The 19238-nt window shown below is 35.3% G+C and overlaps 1 protein-coding gene across 2 annotated transcripts in view; it reads left to right on the top strand.

The window, feature by feature from the left end:
* Nucleotides 1-214: 214 nt before the first annotated feature.
* The window catches only part of LOC149479679 (uncharacterized), a 36459-nt gene continuing 17435 nt past the window's right edge, over nt 215-19238 (top strand). Inside the window, exon 1 of one of the 2 annotated variants that reach the window (XM_089708085.1) lies at nt 215-345. The gene's annotated coding sequence lies outside the window, so the exon portion shown is untranslated. The remainder of the gene's footprint in view (nt 346-19238) is intronic. The other variant, XM_089708086.1, reaches the window with a different exon arrangement.

Genomic DNA, 19238 nt, shown 5'->3' with positions numbered 1-19238 from the left:
ACGGTTGTCTTAGCTGAGCTTGTACAAAGGCTGTTACAAAAAACCAAAACAAACGCATGGCGCCTAACAAACCACTAGCATTCCTACCGCTCTATTGCCCAATGGGTACACCTGTATCGAGTGCCTTCGAACATGAAACTTTGAAAGCTTTAGTCACAGTTCTTAGGGTGGCTGATGGCTGGTGGCTGGTGGCCGGCGGGCGGCGGGGCGCAGGGCGCGGGGCGCGGGGGGTGCGGCGGGGTGTGGAGGCTGGAAGGTGTCGGCTGCTGCGCGCACGCTGCCTCACTCGGTGTCCCGCGACTGCCACGATCACACGCGTCCACAGCTCCGTGCCGACGCCGCCCGGTACGTACCGCGCTTGCACAACCGACGACGTTTTGACCACAACAACTCTATTTAGAACACCACATTTCCTATCGGAGTCGAGTGTTCGAACTAGCCGTCGGTAAGGATCTCTTTAAATCCTTATCGATAGTTTCATAGTTATTTTTTGTTTACTTGAGTGTTATATTTACGAGTAAGTAATTACTATTTTTATAACATGATACGAAATGTGAAGTTGTTGATCCTGAAGGAAAAGTCAAAAGATCGTCGGTTCAATATATTTATATTTTGTGTATTTAGTAAGTAATTTGTGGTGTGTTTGCGTCGAGGTCGACGGGACCCTTTCTAACTATTTCGCTAAGCAGTGGCCGAATCAGCTAGGATAGTGACTAAGTGATCGGTTCTAAGTGCAAAGTATAGCATGCCGTCGCCGTCGAAGTCGGTTCTCACTAACTAATGAATAGTCAAACAATCGATCGTGGAACATGCAAATACTGCGTCTTTTAGTGTTTAGATAAAAAAAACGTTTGTATGCAAATGTGGTCACTTCGTGCGGTGGCTTCCCAGTATGTCGTCACGTCAGCTTACATAATGAGCGACCTTTTATCGCTGTAACCTACATTTTACTTTTCAACCTTTTATTTTCTTCACACTTTCTGCAATTGTCATGTTTCAGGTCGAAGGTCACGGTCGTATATAATATGTGACTTATGACCTGAGGTCAAAAGCCATCGAAATAAACATCGCTTTTTATAATAAACTTTGACAAATATTATAAGACGATAGAATAACATTGTTTAAACGAGCATCTAGCGATAAAAAGTAGAGAAAATGTGTCAAAGTTACAAAAGGCGTTGGCCTTACAGCTGAAGCGTGTTGTTCAGATCGATCTTTTCAGTCGACAATTACTCAAACATAGCATGAACGTTTTCAATTCAGAAGCCAAATTGGTTTTGCGAGACAAACGTAATTCGGAGGTCAAGGATAGAATCGATATGAAACCGATGATTGGTGGAACATTCGATTATCGCGATTCGAGTCGCGCTGGAAAGCGATATTGCGAGAGTCGTTGCAAGAGAGCACTGCGCCGCGGCTCTGCTTCCTAGTCCAGTCATTATATACATTTAAAAAAGAAAGTGAATTTGCGCATCTAATTTTTTGATATATTGTAGGGGATACCTAGAAAAGCTTAACTTGAGTTTTTCGACCAAGATTTCCTATGAGCTTTCGCCGCCATCTTAAAAAAAAGGGGTAAAATTTGTTTTTCGGCAATAACTCGGCTATCCGATGAAATTCGGAAATCACTTATAAGACGCTTTTTGTTCCTTTTTTTATGTTCTACAATTAAGTTTTAAATATTATTATGTCCTAAACAAAAAAAAAAGCAAAAAACGAAAAATGTGTCCTGAATTTTTGAAGTGAAACTTCTTTATCGGGGTTGGAAAAAAATTGAGTGTAACATTTTTTCGTTACGCGTGACATTTTTCCGTTACGCGTCATCTTTTTCTTATCCCTACCACGCGTGATTCGACGCATTTCTGTAAAGTTGCATATAGTAAATTATTTTTTGAAAAATAAGGTCATAAAGAAGTTTCACTTCGTACGTGTGTACACTAGTACACGCACACATTTTTTTTACTTTATCGATCGATATCTCGATAACGATGCACGATACGGTAAAAATGGTCAGGACTTAATTGTAGAGCATAAAAAAAGGAACAAAAAGTGTCTTAAATAAGTGATTTCCGAATTTCATCGGATAGCCGGGTTATTGCCGAAAAACCAATTTTATCCCTTTTTCAAGATGGCGACGAAAGCTCATAGGAAATCTTGTCGAAAAACTCTAGTTAAGCTTTTCTAGGTATCCCCTACAACATATAAAAAAAATTAGTTCATTCACTTTCTTTTATTTGCCTTTTTTTCGGACGAAATGACTGGACTATCCCGTAACCCGTGAAAATGCATTACTTACTTTCTATACAACTAATGTGCGCCATTCGATGATCTAAAGTCTAAACTGGAACAGGGAAACTTATAAAGCTAACATCTATTTGCTCGTCGGTTACTTGCACTCTATAATGACTATGTCACAATCAATTCTTAAAGTAATTGTCAAAGTCTAAAAAAATTCCCTGTACTTGCTATTAAAATACATTTTTTAAAATATATTGGTCTCTAAAAAATTCTAAAATATCCATCCGTCATAATTTCCTCAAGGTAATGGAAAATTATGACATTAAGAAATTTCGATAGAGTTGTAATAAAACACGCAATCGTAAATCTCGCTCACTTTTCGCGTTGCTCTTAATAATAATCAATAGGTTAATTATAAGTCGCAATTGCCAGCTGATGTTATCTGACTATCGTAGTATCAAAATAAACAAAGTGTACGACGCGTCACGCGGACGGTCGCGACGGCCGCGTCGCTGGTTCAGTTCCGACTTACATAACTGCACCTTTCTATGCGAGCTGATATTCGATTACAGTTCGATTAAAGAAACAAACGTTCGCTTGCATAACCCGCTTGCAACACGGCAGGATCACACATTGTCTACGACCGCTCGTGGAATCCTTACCGAATGTATACAAATCAATTTGTATGTAAAACATATTATGTAGAGAAGAACAGTTCTCTTAAAATATAGAGCAACTCTTCAATTTTTGCTCTACCACCTGTATTTTCCTAAAAACGTAAGCATTCTAGCTTACGTTTTTAGGAAAATACAGACAAATACATACCTTTAATCGTTTGTCTAATGGCTTGCTAAGCAATCCGTGATTACTATATATGTACGTGTTACACACGACCGCAATAATCACGGTAATGTAAGTTTAAACAAATGCTTTCAAAATGTAGCAAATTGTTCGCCTTAACCGTAACGTTGCGAAATTAATAGCGCCTCATTTTGTGCGCTCGGGTTTTGTAAAATCGTTTACAAGCTTATTAAGGATTGTAAAAGAAGACACCGACAAAATAGAGAAACTATTTGCATGCACGATATTATAATGAGGTCGTTAAAGTATTATTTAAAGAGTAACTCCATTTGATTATACTTACATCATTAAAGTGGACAATTTATATGATTGGGTCAAATATGCAATTCACCTCATCTCTCTATAATGTATATAAACTAGTTACTTAATACCTTTGAATTCACATATTATCATCACATAAACAAAATATATTCTAATATGCGAGCCAAACTTCATTTGACTCATTTGTTTTTGGCGAACCTTACGCACCCAGACTCACAAGTACATACATTTGGGGATTTCCTTATATTATTTCGAAGGTTCTGCTCATGACTCAATTGTTATTGGAATTTCATCCTGTATTTAATGCACATACCCTTTAAACATTCAACAAGCTAAATAAAGTTATTAAACTCTATTCATTTTTGCGTAGCTTATATTTGTTTTTGTTGGAACACGTGAGTGAAGTAGAACTTACTACGTACAATTTAGTTAACTATTAATAGAGCGGCCATAACCATTGAGTGCGGGTTCGCACGTGTGCAGTCGGCGGTCGCCATTAGGGTATCCTTCGCGAGCGTTGGCCAACAACACGCCGCTCGCATACTGACTGCCTTGCGAAATGGACGATTTTCCTTGTCTAAACTTAAGGGAAATTTAATTCATATAATCAGCTAGAACTAATTTTAGTTTTAAAAACGTAAAGCTAGAAATATTTAGTTCTATTTTTTTTTATAACAAAAATTTGAATGTTTATAAGATTAAGGTTCAGTAAGCAAACTATTAATGGTGTCCAAAGTAGTTATTATAATATTTTACATTGAACGATTTCACAAATCTACATTTCCTTTACATTTTTGCAAGTTCTTACTTATAAAAATTATTTAATAAATTCGTATTCTTGACTGATAAAAAACCGATTCACGGTCTAATTGTATCGTACCGACTGTTGACTAGAAACAGATTACTCGGTTCTTTTCCTTTCTTATAAAGCTGTTTAAATAAATATTCATAAAATGAATTAGCTTGAAACGCGCAAACTATAAAACCGCAGCGAAAATTCTCAATTACCTAGAATACAGGACATAACAATTATCGGTTTATTTATTAGATTTAGTTGTAAAATGACGACATTGAGTGTGAATGTTTAGTGGGGATTTAGATGGGGATCCGCCATCGAACGCTAAACATCTAAACAAATCGCTAAATATAAACTTAATGATCCACAGTTAGCTCATTATCTATGTTATACGTGTTTCACACCATTGTTTGATTTACATCGACAAACGATAAGCATCGGAAAACATAATACACATATTATATTAACAAGTTACTGTGTAAACGGCGTCACAAATAGTTTGCATTGTGGAATTGTAGAGCGTTTGTTGCTTGGAGTGTATTGTCAATAGCTGGGTCCACACCGGCCGATCCACCGCGATCCGATCGCGCGCGGCAGGCGCGCGATCCAAAGATGCGGGCGGTGTGGACGTGCCGCGCGCGATCCATGCACGCGTTTTGCCGCGCGCGATCCCTACCTCGTGCGATCCGTTAGCGGGCGGTTTTTGTACCCGCTTCAAAGGTGCCTCAGTTGCGTGATGCGCGCGGTGTGGACGGTTGTGTTGGATCGCGCGATCCACCTCACCATGGACATCTCAGAAAGTCGAATATCTCAAATTGAATAGCATTCATTCTTGCAAAATTGTGTTCCACTTCATCTGTAACTAACTCTGCGTACAGCTGAGTCCCAGATTCCAATCGATTTTTGTAAAGTTGTTTCACCCAAAACCGTCGATTTCTTTTTTTTGATTTTTTGCGCAAACATTTCAGTATAATAAAAGTTACTGCTGCAACAGCAAGACGCCGCCGTTGTACGTGTGACTCCATATCGTACAAGAGTTAGACTGGCTGAATCACGGATCGCCTTAGGATCACTTGGAGCGCATATTTTGGATCGCAAGTTTTTAAAGTGGATCGGCCTAACATGATCCACGATCCATGCCCCGCGATCCTGGATCGCGGATCGCGGGATCACTGGATCGGCCGGTGTGGACCCAGCTAATAACCGCTCGTAAAAAGTTATGATTTCTCAAGATATTGATTACTACATGCATGCGCACGTGTAAATTACGCTTTATTTTCATTCAGTCTACACAAGGTTGAAATTTTTTACTAATTTTCACGATTGATAGAGACTCGTGTGAACAATTTATTGAAATAAAATTAAATAAGTAATCCTTCACACGACGTATTTAGGAGTGTGTCCTTGGCGTTATTACTTTTTTACACCATTATAAGTAGTTATACTCATTATGGCATTTGCATAATATAAATGGACATTAACGATGCGAAAGATAAGATGGCGATTGAATAGTTAAAAAAACTGCTTGAATTTTTATATGTAGTAAAAACTAGCTTTGTAAGATGATCCTTAATTAATCGCGACTGTTAAATCAATATTTTATATATGAATTATAATATTTTAAGCATAAATTATTAAAATTAAATTCTGGAAAACCCAAAATGCGCACTTCAATGTTTAATTACTTAAAATTTAATGTAAAACCAGTTTGAAAAAATATTATTAAATACATTTAAATGTCCATTTACACTATAAATGAAGGGAAAACATTTTAGAATGATTTTGTTACCAATGATTAGAATCCATCAAATTTGTTAGTAAGCAATACATAATAGCTTATACATAGTACGTAGAGGGCGGATGAGGATTTTCTATCTTTTTTTTGACTTCTCTAAAGCATTTGACTGTGTAGAAAATTCGACTTTATTGCATTAACTCAATCACTATGTAATTAAAAGACTTAAGCCCAAAACCTCATAGGGATGCAGACCGTTGTTAGGAAATTTGAAAAACCAAAGACGTCACGGGTACAAATTTTGAATTAATGTAATTAACTACCTATATATTATATAGAATATAATAAATAATACAAACAAACATTGAAATATTATTATTTCAATGTTTGTTTGTATTTGAAATTCTCAGATTATAGTTACGATGAAGATAAGATGTAATATGTATTTACACAAAAATATACATGCGTGATGTAATTTGCGTAATAAACGCCGACATTCCCAAACACGCGGGACGCGCCTGCGCCGGCCACCGCAGCTCTGACATAACCCGACTATCTACATATTTGCTTTATTTATTTACTGCGATTTTCCACCGATAACAATAATTACAATACTGTACTGTAACAACATCGTCCATGAACATGTATATCCTAGTCGCAAAATCGTAATCATTTCATTCAAGACAACACCCCCTCCGGGATGTGGCGTGGGGCGGCGCCTCACCCCCGGGCGCGTTGCGTGCGGCCCGCGCGGGCGGTTACCCAACGCTGCACCATTTGCATCTCTCGTACGAATAACGCGAAACTTCCTCAATAATTCTTGCATCACGCACGTTGCTTCATATAGCCGACGCATATTTTTGTGTTTCTTCATTCACTTGTCAAACACTAATATTATGCTAAGTTATGTAACTGCGTATTCGTTTAAAAACTTCGTTATTTCCTTAACTATTATGAAAACAGATTTTTATCTGAAAATATTGACTAATCTGATTATAACGAGGAAGTCTTTTTTGCCAGTTTTTTTAATAGATTTTTTTATATTTGCCATTACGTACATGTGACGGTACAAACGGAAACGTGAAGCCGTAACAAAATTGAACGCGTGATAAATTAGGTAGAGGATGTGAGCTCAGCGGGTTGGGTAACTCCGGGGACGTACTCTTGTATCTTGTGTGTTGACCCGACCTCGCCGCGCCTGCGCCGCCGCCTCTACATCATAGAGCCTCAACTGGTACGGAATAAGAATTCGATGGGTACAATAACTGACATATCCTCGTTTAAAATATGTGAATAATGGTATTTATTTATTTCTCGTTCCGCCATCCCCGTTCTTCCATCGATCGTCGAGGCATCGCCATATGGTGGACGTTCCATGTACCCGGACTAAGCGGTTCGGTTCCACATTCTTTATCCGAACCGCGAGGGACTGGAACATGCTTCCTGAGTCTGTTTTCCCCGACGAGTACAATATGGGGGTCTTCAAGCGTAGAGTGAACAGGTACCTTCTAGGGAAGCGCGTTGAGATTGTGGTCAAGCGCTTCAATATTACCAATAAAAAAAAAAAAAAAATATTTCATGAGCATGAATCCATAACTTATTGCTGTGAAATTCTGTAATTTTAAAGAATTCAAAAAAATCGTATTTGAAAATTAACGACTTAGACTTTTTATCATTTTCTGTTTTTGATAATATTTTCTTTGATAACGTTATGAAAATATTTTAAAGATTTCTATATTTACCACTTTTTTAAATCATAATTGGTTAAATAATCTAGTTTCGTATTTCAGTCGAAATTACTCGCCCTGTTAAACTTAAATAATAGCGTCTAATTTTGTGTGTCAAGCTGTTATATAATGAAACAATTCTTCATAATGTAAATTCCAATATTTATGAAAAGAGCATTTATTTAAAGCTCACTTCATCGCGCACGTTCCGAACAATAACTGAAACTGTAACAGAACGTTCCAGACGGTTTGTGCAACGGATCGTGCGCCAGTCAGGTGTTTTTGTTCAAATCCTAAGACAGAAACGGCTGTCGCAAGCTCTTCGCGGTTACTTTATGCAGGAGACTCAACTCTGACCTTTGACCGTTAGCCTCGCCATTAGCGACGCGTGCGACTCTACACTCGACGTAACAGGTGATTTGTATAAGGGCATCGTGTTCTAATGCAGCCTTACGGATTGTTGCTTCATCCTTCACTGTATACAGCATTTTAAAGACCTTAGTTCAAACCTATTAGGAAAAATCGTTGTCTATCTAGACAGTTTATGGATATCGATTTCGAAACTTAATTATAACCCGCGCGTTATGAATATTTTAAAATTTAGAGCATGTTGCGAGAATGCGAAAATGATAATTCCATTTACAGAGATATAGAATTAGCTGACGAGATCTCATTCATTCAAATACCGTGAACTCGTAAGGTCTACGCGGTCGTGAACTTGTTGGCACAATGCAGATGTAGATAAACCTTAATGACATACAATTTAACTGTTCATGTCGTAGTGTATTATATCTATGGTCGTGAGAGCACACACGCACACACGCGCTGTGCGGACACACACACGCGCCGCGACCCTGACCTTGTGTGCATCTTCGACCACCAATGTAATGCGGCCTCTTTGCATTTCGCACTCGTGTTTGAAATTCGTTCCTCCTCTTATACGGCTTGTGCTTTATATGAATACTATGTAGGACAAGAATAGACGATTCGTGTTTTATACGATGTCGGCGTAATTGATGTAATCGAGACGTAATGTACAGCTTATTACGAGAGAAATGAGTAATAGACGGAGAATGCTCACGTTCTCGTTGATTGAACTGAGCACAATATTGTTGGTTAGTTCAATTATTTTATTCAATCGTCTTTTATAGAATGTACCTTTTCAAACACCATTTACTGAACAAAGCTTATTCTCGTCTAGTTATTTATTTCATTAACGGAAAAACAAATGGTCTGTACGACTATGATTATTCACTTCAATACGAAGCAAGTAAATGTGATCCAGCGCGTCAATAATGACCAATAAATATTAAATAAATAGTTGTATTGGATGCGCACTGCGCGGCGCAGGAGTCGGTCATGAGGACAGGCAGCATGTTACATAAGTGCTGAATGCTGATGTCCGACAACAGGTAATTACGGCCAAGTAAGGCAATAAACTTAATTACGCGACCGGAATGCAAAATTCATATCAACTACCTGAATTTAATATAAACATATTTAAATAGTTACTCTTTCGCTGTGTTTTGTTGCTTAATATATATATTTAGGTACAATTTTTTCACGAAATACGAGGAATATTTATTTCTTCAACGTTTAAGCTTCTTTTGATGAAATGTGGCACATAAGTATAGACAATACAATGTTGCAAATAATTACAAAATGTAATAATTAGTGCATTTCTAAATTAATTACAAATTGAGTGTTCAGAAGGAGCTAGACTATAACTGCACGTTCTGTTACGTCACTCATTGCGTCACTAAGAGCACTTTCTCGCGCACACAAACGCACACAGACGCACACAGCCGCACACAGCTGCACACACGCCAGCCTGCGGGATCACTGACACACGACCCATGTGGCACAGTTCGAGCTTCCGTGACTTCATAAAGCTTATAAAGTTGGAGAATACGGTAAATCTGTCACATTGTGTCGCAACTTGCAATACCGTAGAGGCGAGGTTAAGCGAATCAATACGAAAGTGAATTGACTTCCTTTTATTTACTTATATCCATAGCAACCAGTTGATGGTTGCTATGGATATAAGTAAATGAGGTCTTTTTAATCCAGATGCGGGTTAATATTATGTTATGTATGATAATAGATATAAATAAATAGAAGAAACTTCAATTCCTTTCCTCTGTTTAGGAAAAACAATTCTAATAAAATAATAAATAATATAAAGTGCATATGCTAGGAAAACTACATATTTTATATATTGTTATACAAACGAAGTTTTTACTGGATAGCTCATAAAGAAGTCAATTAGGCTATTTCATGAAAATAATAGAGTCACGCGCAAAAAGTAACCTCTTTAACGTGTTACGAAGTAATATGTTTCAACAGGAGATTAATATTCGCGATTATAAACTTTACGGTTATCTACGTTACGAAATTAGACATTCAATGCAATACTTATCTAAGTATCTACAAGTATTAGTATATTTTTATACACTATAAAGTAGAGAAAAAGTAGAGCTGTAAACAAATATCGCTGATTTATTGATAAATACTCTAAAGTTCTAAATATTCGAAAATTATTGTAAGAAATAAATTAAACATAATATCATTGACCTTAGCTACGCGTTACCGAAATATCTTTAAAGCTGCGATTCAATGACATAATTTCAAATGGCATAATATTCTGATATTTAAGTTAATATTGTCTGAAACTAGGTCGTACTGGTTGTCGAGTGGGCGCGGTAACTAGTTCGTTCAATAATAAAATAATTTAAACATGTTATATACATCGTCTTTTTTAATTCAACAAAAACAACAAATATATTAATTATTAAACGATAATCTCAATTATACCAAAAACATAATAGAATGCCATTCTTGAAAAAGCAAGTGTCTTGTTTTAACAATTGTTTTAATAATAATTCTGGTTCTTTTTGTCTGTGTCATACCTTAAAAACTACAAGTTTAAAATAATTTTGTGTAAAAATTAATTATTTTTTACATGATATAAAACATTGCATAGTAAGAAACATTTTAATTTTTACTAATATTAAAACCAAAAAAAGTTATTAAAAAATGCTACATAATTTGAAGGTTGTAATTTTTTATCTTAAAATAAAATAAAATAAATTTGTAATTACTGCTTACTGTTTGTAAGTGGTGATGAAGGTCGCATTAGCATATTATGATTGTTACACATCAATTTACTCGCTAACTTTAGGACTTGACAAGTTGATCAGGAACTGGTCACACGTCAGAATCCGAATAAAAAATATCGGTTACGCAAGTTGTTATTTTTTATCATGAACCAGTATAATGCCCTACATACGCTTGCATGTCAATATTTTCATTCTGCAAAGAATGATAATGCCTTATTTGTATTTTGTGTATTATCGTCTGTATGTACCTACTTTAAATCGAATTAAGAGAAGTTGTCAACCTTGCGCGATACAATTACATATATTAAATGAAATTACAAAATATTCAAGTTTAAAATCGCCAATTTCCTTTCACCTCGTAAATAGTTCACGATAATTATGAACAACGCAATGTGGATATATAACATTAAACGAGTAAACGGCGAAGCAGAGGTCATTAAATTATGTTATTCGGTTTGTATGCTCTGCAATTATGTGCAATAAACTGAGGCTTTAATGCATATTTTTGTCTTTATGTGAAGTAATTATGAAATATATTTATTGAAATAGCCTTCACTCGTAAATCTAATAATATTTAAATGTCCATACATCATCTTTTAGCCACCTCATTTTGTTTGACCTTTTGTGTATTCGTAGCGATACATTAACCTTTTTAATTAAACGTAAAATGTAATAAACGTTTAGAAGTCAATGATTGATAGCTGTTTTTATCGAAAATTATCATCGAAACGGCGCTTAGCGCAACCGCTCGCGCAGTACAGTTATACAAACATATAATTATGTTCAACTGAAAATATAATTAGCGTGCAAACAATCTATTTGCCTGTCTTGAAGCAATGCTAATGTTGTTTGTTGAAGATAATTGCATACCAAAGTTGTAAATAAATTAAATCAATAAATTAATTAAATATTCTAATATAATGCCACCAAATTTTATAATGAAATGTTGAAATCATTAAATAGTTCCCAAATATGTTATAATTATGCTTCAAGGATTATGTCACAAGGTAATGTGTTTACGAGCGGTCAGAAACTGGCTTTAGTTGGATAAAAAAATTGACATCTACTAACAAAAATTTAAATGGCTTCCGCCATATAAAGTCCTGCTTCAAACCGCACTTTTTCCCTTCATAAAATTGACATGAAATGAAGATAAAATCAGTACTATGTGATTAAACAAAGCGAGAAAAACAATCACGTCAAATCTTAAACGTGACTATCATTCCATCTGAAAGAAAATATATTGTGTATATAAAAATTAAAGAAAATTGTCTGAAAATATATTTTTTATTTAAATAATTTAATATGTGTTATTAGTAAAACTACTACAAGAAACTAATATTGCGGATTTTTTAAAATGCAATTAACAAGACGAAATAATAATCGTAATCAGGAGCTCTACCGGTTTCCAATTTCCATACAATTGAAACGAGAGCAAAGTCGGTTATAATGAATACGCATCTGAGTATTATGCGGTCAGTGAGTCACTGAAAGCGAAAGGAGTTGAGTAACGCTCGCAGCGGCGCGCTACTGCGCCCGCGCGGGCCGACCAGCGGAGCGCCGCGTTTGACATTGACTCCTCCTGAAAAGTTGATAATTAATTTTTAACATACAAAACCGCCTTTAAACGGTCAGAACAAAACAAAATTAAAATGGGATCAATCGGAGAGCTTTCGAATAAAAAAATAATCATCAATATCGGTTTACCCATTTAAAAGTTCTGTTGTAAAAAACACAAAAAACAGTCGAATCGAGAACCTTCTCATTTCTTTGTATGTAGTTGATTGAAAATATACTATATACTCCATAAATTATATCGATTTAACACAGCTATGGGATATGTTGCTATGTACACCCGCCTACTGTTTACATCCATACGAATTACGACAATAAAAAAAGATAAATATAATAATTATAGGTAGGTACAAACACTATTTTAATACGGCGTTTGTTTTTAATGAAAATTGAGGTAAATGAAATAGAAGTTAACGGATGTCACTTACTGAATGTCACCTGACACCTGGGATCACCCGGCGAGTTCATCGACCCTCTGTCGTAATTAACAAAATCAATAGAATTGAAAATTGTAATTGTTAAATTCAGTTGAAAACTAATGGTTTTTCCGTTTGCTAATTGTGTAAAAACAATTGTGATGTTTTTGTCTAATTGTTATTTCATCAAATACAATAGTGATTACGTTGATTAACTTTTCTTAAACTTAAATAACTTGGATATACCCAAATTAATTAATTTATTTCTTATATTCTAGACTGTTTTCTAAAATTAGCTTATTGAAGTAGAGTCTTTAAATTATCGTAAAAATATAATACATTTTACCATAATAATTACACATTTATATTATTTATTTATAAATAATGAAGCATATTAAATAAAAAAATGGTTGGCCGCAGATGTTAACATGCCGCAGCTCAAAATCCCGTTGATGTCTTTTGTATGAAAAATAATTCGACATGTTTACCTACGAATATTCCCAAAGTTCGTGACACATATTTTTATTTTTTAATAGAGCTCTCATACCTTTACTTATTATTGTGATGTAAATACGATATTGCGGTTAAAATATTAAATAATTTTCGTAGTGAACGGTCCGTAAGCGATATTGAAGGCTCTCGATCAAGGCGGCTAGTTGGCTGATAAATATCTGATTATTCGGAATTAAGCACAAGGTTTTGTTTCTCGTGTTTCTCTTCGCAATTAAAATATTGATTTCAAAACAGTGTCAACTCGAATCTGGGCCGCATCAACAAAACAGAGCTCGCTCAGAACAATAACGTACAAAACTAATTAAACGTAATAAAAGTATGAATTAAATCGTTAATGATCGTATTTCTCATCTTTATTCAATAGATATCTGCAATACCAACATAAATAAATAAATAAATAAAAATCGTTTATTTAGAAACAATACATACAAACAAAAACAATTTAGACACGACGATCGCCTCAACTAGGAATATATCTACCTGTGCTAGGACGATTGACGCCTTCCTCTCCAGACTTAGCCAGTATTGTTAATTTAACTTATATACTATTACATAAATATATAAAATAGAGAATCATTAAGAACTAATTGAGGTTAAAAATAACATTTCGGGCATGCAGTTTGTGTGTTCGTGTGTGTGTGTGTGTGTGATGTTCCCCTATTTGAGAGATTGAGTGGATGAGTGTGTAAAATATTTCAATATCAATATCAATATGCGGTTCTTTATAAGTATTTATGCGTATTAAACTTTCATGAAGTCTTCGGTCTCGCTGTACGATAAGGTAAGTAAAAAGATGATTATTTTATTTTTCAAATCGGATAAGGTCAAAGTACGAACGTTTAATATTTTATTAATTTTATTATACAGGAGTGGGCTCAAAAAAACACAGAATCGTTCTGCAGCTGCAGTGCGGACAAACGGTAAATTATTATTTTTTTATCCCTGCGCCTTTTTTCAAATTTTATTTCATGCCAGTTCGTCTGCTTGTGATAAGCAAGAACACAGTGTAGTATGAAGAGCTTTCTAATTGATAGTATTTTGCATTCTGTGTAAAGAGCAGTAGTGGGATAATATATGGGCTTAGCCATCATTACTTTTAATACCGCTCTTTGAGCTCTTTGAATATAGATTGGCATTTGGCACATTGCATAATAAACTTTTTTAACGACATCTTCGTCAGCTATTGAGCGAAGCTTTTTGAATATAGCCATAAGTTTGCGTGTACGAGAGGACAATAATTTAATATGATGCTTCCAGTTAAGCTGATTGTCTAGGTGAACACCTAGATACTTAACGGTGGCAGCGCTTATTATTTGTTTGCAGCTACAAGTTCCATTATCTCGGGTGATGCACGTATGCGCTGTTATGGTCAGGTCCTTTGGCTGCGAAGATTTGTATAAGGAAAACGTAAGAAACTTTGTTTTATCTAGGTTAAGACTCAGAACATTATCATTCAACCATGCCATCACTTTAGATAGGCCAGCTTCCGCTGATTTTTTAGTGCTTATCCAGCCACTGCCGCTAAAGACGAAAGCCGTATCATCAGCGAAGGTTACCACATGGTCGTTGGATAGAGGTATGTTACATAGCTCATTTATATACACCAGAAATAACGTGGGGCCTAGTACACTACCCTGGGGCAAACCATAGGTGACTGTACACTCAGAGCTAGTTGTGTATCCAATCTTGACAACCTGCTTTCTGTCTTGTAAGGTAACTTGTAAGGTAACTTGATAATAGTTGCAGCGGCAACCCTCTGACACGAGCTTTTTCAAGTTTCTTGAGGAGTATGGGGATAGACACAGTGTCAAAGGTTTTAGCCAAGTCCAGAAATATACCAATACAGGTTTTCTTGTTGTCAAGACTGTCTACAATGTGGCTTATTAAGTCATTTACAGCGTCATTTGTCGACTTACCTCCGAGAAATCCATACTGGTGGTTGGAGAAGAAATTATTTTTACGGAGAAAACTAGAAAGTCTAAAATAGATAACCTTTTCCAATATCTTAGATAGTGCCGGTAAGATAGATATAGGGTGATAGTTGCGGGTTTGATCTAAGTCTCCCGATTTATGAATTGGGTGAATAAGGGCAATTTTGAAGGACTCTGGAAAAACTCCGGAACGCAATGAAAGATTACAAATATGAGTAATAACTGGCACAAGAGAATCTTTACACAGTTTCAATTCCAAAATACACAACAACAAAATGCACATTGAAAGATTACGATACTAAATATACTATGTATTTCTCCATTTTTTATCAATATTCCTTCAGCTTTCTCAAAAATAATTTGTTCAGAAAGTTGAGAATTTCCGAACGGGAACGATAGCTTAGAGTATTTTATACTAACTGTATATAATATACTCTAAGAACGATAGGTACCAATATTTCGAAAAAACACACACAATGCGGACGAAGTGCCGCCGCCCGGTGCCGTGCGCGGACGCAGCGGAGATCGCACAATGCGTGTGGGGCAACACCACGTGTGGGGCAACAAGCAACGCCAGATAATCGATTAGTTTTGCAACCACAAACCATTCTTGTGAACTTCAATTATTTCCGCGACCTGCGAATTTACAATTACATGCGAATTATGTTTTTAAATCATATGAATGACTCAATTAAAATCAACCCAGCTTTCATTGTGTGTACACTCGACCGTAACTTTATTTATACTTTTACTTTCAATGATAAGATTCAATTTATCGTTAATTCGGCCAATCTCGATAATTTGTCATTTTATATGAATAAAAAATTCATGATTCAGATGTCAAGCCATAATTGTAAACCGAAAATAAGTATGACATTTTTCAAGATTATTTAGTTGTCCTCTAAAATCTAAAGCTTATTTTATGCATATTGTATGTCAATAATCATTCGTTTAGTTTTAAATGAATAAGTGTCATTGACGCGAGGTAACGTGAGGGGGGAAGTGGGGGTAGAGGTCCGGGCGAGGTCACTGATATCGATATTATTATTATCTATTAAATCGTTCGGTTCCGGTGCAATACACTTCTTTCATTTTGCGAACGGTTTAGCTCGAATGGTTTGGCTGCAAATTAAATAGATATTATAACAATCGATTTAAAGCTTTTCCTTTTAGTCAACAATAGGGCGGATAATATTTTATTTGGGTCAAGTAAATGGTCCGTTTTGTTATTTGTAATTTATACTGTATTCAATGCCTGTATGAAGGCCGTAGTTTATGTATATTATAAATTCCTTATATTTAATTTGACGAGGCAATTATGAATATTAATTGATTGGATAGTAAATCAATAAAAGAGCACATTAATTAATTCAAAGTATCTCAAAATATATTTGGTATTAACCTCGGTGTGATGTAGAATATAAATACCTACAGCAAAAGTGGCCGGTGTCGCACAGAAGGCCGACAGGCTGCCACGGCGAGATGTTTTCGAAACTCGTGTTATTTCTCACGGCTTATCATGTATTTAAAATTTGTTAGGCCAGTAGAAATCGACACTAAAAAACCCTAAATTCGCAAAGCACGATTTAGTTCTGAATTTTTGGTATGTTGTTTGGATCAGTTAGGGTGATGTAAATCCCAATTTGCAACTTCGAAAAAATTGTGCTCGCTGCGCACCCCGTGATAAACTGTGCCTTTTTATGATTTTATATGCCCTCAGTTTCAATTCTTTAAAAATCTACCTTCTTTTTGTTTTTCAGATATTGTGAGTGAACTATTTGTCTCACAGACTTTGTTCTATGCTCTAATGAAAGAAAATTAAATGCACTACAACTTTATTATACGACCTTCTCATAGAACGAGCGGTTTTTGCCAATATTTTGCTTCAAACGGGAGCAAAACTAAAAATTTCAATATTTCGGGAAAAATGAACCATCTTCGAATGGCCACAGTTTAGTCGTTATAAGGTTTAGAGAGCTGCGGTTAGGCTTATTAAATTTTCAACAATTGAAAATTTAATAACCTTAATTTATGTACTGAATCATACTTGTTAGTCCATTGAATAAAAAGTTCTAGAGTGCGTGAGTTAGTAACGTAAGATGTTTCTTCGGAAACATGTCAAGAGTCCCTAGGTAATAAACATACTAAAACCCCGGGCCACTAGGAGGAGCCCCGGAGTGGGGGGAGGGGGGAAATGGGTCCATTTTTTCATTTTTCGCTTAAATCTCAAAAACGGTACATGTTAGAGAAAAACTTTCAAGGAAAAGTTGAAAGGCCATAAAATTATCTACAAGTTGTACCTGAATCATTTTTTCCTATATCCTACCGTTTCTGAGTTATACGCAGTAAAACATGATTTTGGCTCAAACAATTTCCACATCAATCGATCAAAAAATATTTCTTTCTTCCAAAAAACTAAAATGTGCAACTTGTGACCGGTACTGATAGATTGCTCTTAATTAGGTCTATAATTGGTAAAATAAACACATTCCTTCATGGAAGCCTTTAGGAGGAATCGATTGTCAAAATATTATATTATGGTAGTTTGAGTTACTGAACTTGATCTTTTTATTTTTTTCTTCCAAAAAACTCAAAAGTGCAACTTGTGACCGGTACAGATAGATTGCTCATAATTGGGTCTATCATTGATAAAAATACCAGATTCCACCATGGAGGCGTTTACGGGGAATTGAATTTTATTAGGGTAGTTACGATACTTGAACTTTTTATTTTTTTTCTTCAAAAAAACTCAAAAGTGCAACTTGTGACCGATACTGATAGATTGCTCTTAATTAGGTCTATAATTGGTAAAATAAACACATTCCTCCATGGAAGCCTTTAGGAGGAATCGATTGTCAAAATACTATATTAGGGTTGTTTGAGTTACTGAACTTTATCTTTTTATTTTTTTCTTCCAAAAAACTCAAAAGTGCAACTTGTGACCGGTACTGATAGATTGCTCTTAATTAGGTCTATAATTGGTAAAATAAACACATTCCTCCATGGAAGCCTTTAGGAGGAATCGATTGTCAAAATATTATATTAGGGTAGTTTGAGTTACTGAACTTGATCTTTTTATTTTTTTCTTCCAAAAAACTCAAAAGTGCAACTTGTGACCGGTACAGATAGATTGCTCATAATAAGGTCTATCATTGATAAAAATACTAGATTCCACCACGGAGGCGTTTACGGGGAATTGAATTTTATTAGGGTAGATACGATACTTGAACTTTTTATTTTTTTTCTTCCAAAAAAACTCAAAAGTGCAACTTGTGACCGGTACCGATAGATTGCTCATAATTAGGTCTATCATTGATAAAAAAACCAGATTCCACCATGGAGGCGTTTAGGAGGTATTGAATTTTATTAGGGTAGTTACGATACATGAACTTTTTAACTAACTACCCTAATAAAATTCAATTCCCCGTAAACGCCTCCATGGTGGAATCTGGTATTTTTATCAATGATAGACCTAATTATGAGCAATCTATTTGTACCGGTCATAAGTTGCACTTTTGAGCTTTTTGGAAGAAAAAAAAAATAAAAAGTTCATGTATCGTAACTACCCTGATAAAATTCAATTCTCCGTAAACGCCTCCGTGGTGGAATCTGGTATTTTTAGCAATGATAGACCTAATTATGAGCAATCTATCTGTACCGGTCACAAGTTGCACTTTTGAGTTTTTTGGAAGAAAAAAATAAAAAGATCAAGTTCAGTAACTCAAACTGCCCTAATATAATATTTTGACAATCGATTCCTCCTAAAGGCTTCCATGGAGGAATGTGTTTATTTTACCAATTATAGAACTAATTAAGAGCAATCTATCAGTACTGGTCACAAGTTGCACATTTGAGTTTTTTGGAAGAAAGAAATATTTTTTGATCGATTGATGTGGAAATTGTTTGAGCCAAAATCATGTTTTACTGCGTATAACTCAGAAACGGTAGGATATAGGAAAAAATGATTTAGGTTCAACTTGTAGATAATTGTATGGCATTTCAACTTTTCCTTGAAAGTTTTTCTCTAACATGTACCGTTTTTGAGATTTAAGCGAAAAATGAAAAA

Source organism: Colias philodice, chromosome 20 (genome assembly GCF_061535455.1).
Source record: "Colias philodice isolate Cphi_HAF_F1 chromosome 20, ilColPhil1 Martin Lab GWU primary, whole genome shotgun sequence".
Classification (NCBI taxonomy): Eukaryota; Metazoa; Arthropoda; class Insecta; order Lepidoptera; family Pieridae; genus Colias; species Colias philodice.
This window is presented reverse-complemented; position numbering and strand designations above follow the sequence as displayed.